Source organism: Pyrus communis, chromosome 7, assembly GCF_041283825.1.
Source record: "Pyrus communis isolate YQ-2024b chromosome 7, ASM4128382v1, whole genome shotgun sequence".
In the NCBI taxonomy this organism is placed as follows: domain Eukaryota; kingdom Viridiplantae; phylum Streptophyta; class Magnoliopsida; order Rosales; family Rosaceae; genus Pyrus; species Pyrus communis.
The window spans coordinates 13036817-13042816 of NC_142571.1; positions in this window are offsets into that span (position 1 = coordinate 13036817).

Genomic DNA, 6000 nt, shown 5'->3' on the forward strand with positions numbered 1-6000 from the left:
CTCTTCTTCTTCGTTATTATGGCACAAGGTCTAAGGGATGTTGTTGGTGTGTTGAATGGATTGGGGAATTATGGAAATGGATGAGGAAAGATAGAAAATGGAAAGAAACCCACGGCAAGGCTTGGAATTTCAGGATGTAAAGATGGTGTGTGTTTGTGTTGTGGTGTGAGAAATGGAGAGATATGTAATGGGGAGTGAATGAGAATGAATTGAGGTGTGTTTATGAATGAGAATGCAAGGGTTTTTATAGGAGGAATGGAGGTGTGAATTAGTATTTGTTTAAGCATGCATGTGGATGGTTAATGATGAAAAACAACAAGGGAAGCATGTGAAAATGGAATTGCATGTGAAAGCCACGGCAAGAATGCTTTCTTGCTGAAAAATGCATGTGAATGCATGGCTTTTGCATGTGAAAGCCACGGCAATGATGTTTCCTTGCTGAAAAATGCATGTGAATGCATGGCTTTTGCATGTGAAAGCCACGGCAATGATGTTTCCTTGCTGAAAATTCATGTGAATGCATGGCTTTTGCATGTGAAAGCCACGGCAATGAGAGGTTGTGCATGTGGTTGTAATGTTTGTTGGTTAAAGATGCATGTGGATGTATTATACAATGGGAAAGTATGTGTTTGAATTAAAGGATGCAAAGTGAATGAATCATGAATCATTGTGGATGAAAGGTGGAAGTGCATGTGTTGATGACTAGGTTAGTGGGTGGAAATCTGAAAATGGCATATAGGAAATGGGAACCCACGGCAATGAAGTTGTTTTGTGTTGTGAATTATGATGAATGCATGTGAGTTAAAGAGGGAGAATGTGGTGAAATGATGAAGTAGGAAGGTGGAAATGCATGTGAGATGTTTGGAAAGGAATAAAGAATATATGGTGGAAATGTGAGTGAATGATATGTTAAGTGATAAGTGAATGATATGTGGTGAGTGATAAGTGAATGGTTTGATAAGTGATAAATGAACTAGTTTAAAGGGCTAGGGTTTAAGTACATAGAATGGGCCTAAAATAGGTTGGTTTGTATGGCATAATGTGTTATGTGATTGGGCTAGGGCCATTGTTTTGTGTCTTCAAGTGCATACAAGGCCTTCAAATTCGTCCATCCTCTTGGCTCCATGGATAAGCTATCCAATCCATGCCCAAAAATGCTCCAAATGGCCTCAAAATGCACTTTCTTGCTCCCTAGGCCCTTAGAACCTGAAAACACACAAAAGAAGCATAAAGGACTAAAATAACGAGAGAAACATAACGTAAATGCACGAGAACAAGCCATTTAAGTCGCATGAATATGCTCCTATCAGTATCTTTATTGTGTTTTTCACGTAAAGGACTTTTGGAGAATGTTTTGAATTGTGTATGCGCTGTCCCATCCAATTCATTAACTTAAGGAAAACTTGAAGGTTAATTTAAGCGGACCTAATTAAGCCGGAGTGTTGAGTTTCATGATTCATCGAAAGACCAACTGAAAATCATCTTGTATGCAAGTGTGACATGTGTGGAGAGGAACCTTCTAGCTAGCATTCCATCCATATTTTCGTCAAATTCATCTTTACAATCTGTTTTAATTACAATCTGTGCATTTTATTTAATTTCGTCAAAAACTAAATCCCCCTTTACTTTAGTGTCCAATTTAGTTAGAAAGTGTCTTAGTTTGTGTTTCTAAGTGTTTTGATTCAAGTTATTACCCAAATTCGTCCAAAATAGTGTAAGTGCTCAAAACTGCCCAGATTGTGTTTTTAAGGCAGTTTTGAGTGTTTTGGGGCTGTTTTGAGTCTTTTGGTTTGTTTTAGTGTTTTATTGTTTAGTTTTGCATTCTTTGCTTGGTTACTACTTAGAAGGCGTTTCATCACTTAGTTCCAAATGCTAGAACTCATGCCCATTTCATTCAAAGCATGTTATTGAATTGCATAACACATATTCAAGATGAAGTTGTGTAATGACCACCATCGAAGCCAAATAGCCGTGTGCCCTTAACTCATTTTGTGTTTAAGTTTAACCCATTGGTGGACAAGACACCCATGGCTGCCAAGGTCTTGATTGCTAACCAAGCGTTGAACACTCAACAATACGAAGGAGTAGGCCAAAGAGGACCCCCACGGCAGCAAGTTCATGAGGTAAGTTCCACAACCGACATTCATTCACAATTAGCTAATCTTACTTCCATTGTGTCTCAGATGGCCGAAGGAATGAGGATGCAAGGACCAATTGTATGCGGAGTGTGTTCTATCCAAGGACATGCTTCAGAGAAGTGCCCACAACCAATTGAAAATGGTGGATGGGAGAGCGCAAATGCAATTGGATTTCAAGGCCAAAACCAACCAAGGAACGATCCGTATTCTAACACATATAATCCAGGTTGGAGAGACCACCCAAACTTCAAGTGGAGGGAGCCCCAACAACCACCACAACAAGGAGGCTTTAGACAACAACCCCCGAGGTTCTTCACTAAGCCATACGCACCCACACATGCTCCACAACAATCTGCCCCAAATGCTTCAGGTACATCCCTAGACAATGATACACTTCTTAAGTTACTAACCAATTTGTCACAGGGGCAAGAAAATCAAGCCAAAGCCATGCAAAACCAAGATAAGACGGTAGATCAATTGGAGACACAAATTGGGCAGATTGCAGATTTTGTAGGAAACTTTCGTGACCAAGGCCAACTTCCTAGTTCTACCATTCCAAACCCAAAGGGAGGCTTCGAAAGTGCAAAGGCCATACTTGATGCGTAAATTAAACGCACACAAATTAAACCCTCTTTTTGTCAATTGTAGTATAAGTATAAGTAGGGATCGTTCTGGACCGGGGATTAGGAGGGATTGTTAACCACTTGGATTTGACTCAAAAACGTAAAATAACAATATGAAACACTATACTAGACTCAAGGAATGCAAAACTAAACTTTAAAACACTAAAACAAACCAAAAGACTCAAACATTACCCAAAACACTCAAAACTGCCTTAAAATCACTTTCTGGGCAGTTTTGAGCACTTTGAGTACTTTGGACGAATTTATGTAACAAATTGAATCACAACACTTATAAACACAAACTAAATTGATTTCTAACTAATTTGACAAGAAAGTAAAGGGGGATTTAGGTTTTGACGAATTTAAACTAAAAGAACAGATTGTAAGTAAAAGCAAAATGTAAATGTGAATGTGTGATAGAATTGAATGGAATGAAGGCTAGCTAAGGGGTTCATCTCCATACATGTTATACTTGCATAATAAAACGATTTCCAATTGCATTTCAATAAATCATTAATTCTCAACACTCCAAGTTAACCGTGATGCACTAATTAACCTTCAAATCTTCCTAACGTTATTGAATTGGATGATTGCATACGACAACCCAAAACATTCCCCACAAGTCCCCTACATGATTGCATAATAGAGATACAAGCAAGAATCATTACGCTCTATGAAAATTATAAGTGTTGACGGGGCATTCGTTACTATGATTGCATGAAACTTATGCCAAGAATTCGTTTAACGCGATTGTTTATAAGCAACCTCCACTACTTGTGAATATAAGTTCGTAACTATTAGGTGAAACTCACTTATATTCTAGCGTCAAATTCATGCATGAAAATTAAGTGTGCACTCTCAATAAACATACATAAATAAGTTATCAATCAAACAGTTAAATGAATTGAATCCACAACTTATGAAACGCAATTAGAAGTAATCAAATCAAAATGCAAGCATAAACATATATTTCGAATCACCCCCTAGCTAAGGGGGGTTTAGTTCTTCATAACATTGAAATCAAAGAAACACCTAAACATTCCAACAACTCAAACTTGAATTGTATGAACGTTTAAGCACTCTTTTCTTCCATTCCTCAAACATACAAAACAAAGAGAATTGAATTTAAACATTGAAATCAAAGAAACACCTAAACATTCCAACAACTCAAACTTGAATTGTATGAACGTTTAGGCCCTCTTCTCTTCCTCTTTATTGTAGCACAAGGTCTAAGGATAGTTTGATGGTGTGAATGGTTTGGGGAGTGATGGAAATGAAAGAGGAGTGGTGTTTGGATTTGTAGGGAAACTCACGGCCAAGGGGGATGTTTCTTGGTGTGAATGGATGATTTTCTGAAATGTGGAAGAATGAATGAGAATGTATGAAGTGTGTATGGTTTTTATAGGGAGATGGATGGATGGGAGAGGGAACATGACAGCTAGGTTGCATGTGCAAATGCTGGAATTCTGAAATGGTGATGGGAGATGCATGTGGCTGCTTTATGCATGTGATTAAAGGGTGGGAGTGCATATGCTTTGACAGAAATGAAAGGGATAATGCACGGTTTTGAGAGGTTTTCTGATGGTTGTGAGGTGGATGAATGATTAGGGTCTTGTAAGGGTGGAAATGCATGTGGAGTGCATGTGAAATCTACCAAGATACATGTGAAAGGAATGCTGGAAATCTGGAGGAGGAGCCACGGCACAAAGGGGAAATATGAATGCATGTGGCTGATTTAATTGAAGATGCATGTGCAATGAAGTGGATTTTCTGCAAATGCAAGGTGAATGTGCATGTGATGGAATGATTATGTTTGTTTGAATGCATGTGACTTGTTTGTGGTGAGTGAATGCATGTGTTGATTAAAGGGGGAATGCAAAGGAAAAGCTGGAAATGGGATGGGAACTCACGGCATTGAGTGATGTTTGTTTGAATGTTTGCAATGATGAAATGGATGGGAGTGGTTTGATGAATGAGTGGATGGAATGATGAAAGAATAAAGGGTGCATGTGGGTGAATGTGTTTGCATGTGCACGGTTTTAGGGAGAAAGGTGGATGAATGTGCATGTGCAATGAGGTGGAATGGATGTGGCTGCAAGGTTTTGTGTTAGGTGATAAGTGGTGATGATAAGTAATGATATGTGATTATGATAAGTGATAAGTGGTGATGATAAGTGATGAATGATATGTGATGAATGATAAGTGGTGAATGATAAGTGGTGAATGATAAGTGATAAGTGATTATGATAAGTGATATGATAAGTGATATGATAAGTGATGATGATAAGTGATAAATGATAAGTGATGAGTGATATGATATGTGGTTATGATATGATAAGTGGTGATGATAAGTAATGATATGTGGGAGTGTGGCTGAAATGAAGGAGTGGAATGTTGGAATGTTATGCACGGCTAAGGAAATTGGAAAGGTTTAAATGTCCAAAAACTAAAGGGAACAAGGTTCCAACACTTTGGTCTTCAATTAGGTCTTCAATTTCGTCCAACACTTTGGCGCCAAGCATAAGCTATCCATCCTTAGCCCAAAAGTGCTCCAAAAGTCTCCAAAATGCATCTTTTTGCTCCTTTAGCCCTTTGGACCTACAAACACACGAAAATAGCTTAAAGTACTAAAATAACTAAAGAAACATAACGTAAATGTACGAGAACAAGCCATTTAAGTCGCATGAATATGCTCCTATCAAATACCCCCACACTTATCTTTTGCTAGTCCTCGAGCAAAACAAAACAACAAAAGAACACGAAACTAGACAAAACGAACAAAACACAACCTACACCTTCCAACAATCGTCTCACGGATTTCCAATGCACATGACAAGTTAAAAATCATTAGTCCCATAGATTTTAGTCATCTTCACACTTGAATACATTCTTAATCATAGTCACCACATACTATTTCACAATTAAGCATTTAAAACCATGTTTTGAATGTAGTAACATGCCTTAGAGAAATTGCTCAAATCCTTACAAGATATGCAATCGTTTTTCACACAGATTTTCTGACTACACACCCTACACTAGTTATATGTGAGAAGATTGATGTAAATATGAATTCTAACACTCACATATGTTATATCAAAGAAAGCATTTTCTGGATTTACGACAATGACATGAATATGATCTCATGAATGGAATGCTACTACTTAGAACGAGAACCAGTGATTCCATAAGCTCATATCAATTCCAAACCCCACATTATTGAACACATAACGATCAAGATA